A 1,238-nucleotide genomic window follows, 5' to 3' on the forward strand; every position below is an offset into this window, starting at 1 on the left:
AATTAGGTCTTTATACTTTTTTTTTTCCTTTTAATTAGATCTCTGTACTAATTTTTTTTAATTATATCTTTTTTGGCAGTAATTGACTTAATTTTATAGGGATCTAACTAAAAAAAATGGTGCAAGGACCCAAATAAAAGAAAAAAAGTGTAGAGATCCAATTAAAAAAAATTTGGTGTAAGAACTAAATTAAAAAAAATACAAAGACCTAATTAAAAATTTTGCAAAATTATAGGGACTAACAAAATGATTAAATCTTAATTTAAATATAATTTCAAATAGTTTTTTGTATTATTTTTAAATGAACGTACATTACATATCATTATACAATTTTAAAAAAATAAACAAAATTGATCAAAACAAGGGCCATGATTCAATAATGAATTAATGATCTACATGAACAAAAAACAGTTTTTGGACATACACTTATTCTTTTGCCCTTGGTCTTAACACTTTTCTTGCATTACCTAACACCACTAGGTGTCAACAAAATATTTGTTGGTCAATAATAAGTCACCTTTAGCCACCACAATTTTAGCCACCAGAGACCTTCCCTTATCAAAACATAAACACAAGAGTACATGAGAGTACATGTATATATATAGTATTTGTTTGGCGAAACAAAAATAACGAAAGATACAATCATACACAAATATCCATTAAAAATATGTATTTTATCCAAGCCACCAGATCAGCTTACCAGAAAGTCGCAAACTTGTGAAAATATGAAACGGATAAAATATACCGTGGTAACAAGGTTACCCTAGACCACTACACGCTAACACATAAAGGTTCGGGACCATGTCGTCCCAACCCAAACCTAAGTCATAGTCCAAACCCGAATCAGAACTAGAATCTGGCTCCGAAGATAAGTTTCCATGATCACCGAAATACAATCAGTGTCCTTGACTTGCTGCTCTCAATAGAAACATGTCATCTGCTGTCTCGTGAATAATGTCATGCTCGTCTTCAATCCAAGTTAGCATGCTATCTTTCGTAATGTCTTGAAATCGAGAAAATAGGCATCTAATAAAATTAACTGTGATAATAGAATTTACTTTGTAAAATGACTCGTATCAGTGCTTAACTGTAAGTTATGTGTGTGCCATTCACTAAATGATGATGATTTCATATAATGAAGAGAATACCTCTAAATGATGATGATTTTATATAATGAAGTATATATATATATATATATATATATATATATATATATATATACATAAAATATAAAACAC

Source organism: Arachis ipaensis, chromosome B02 (genome assembly GCF_000816755.2).
Source record: "Arachis ipaensis cultivar K30076 chromosome B02, Araip1.1, whole genome shotgun sequence".
NCBI lineage: Eukaryota > Viridiplantae > Streptophyta > Magnoliopsida > Fabales > Fabaceae > Arachis > Arachis ipaensis.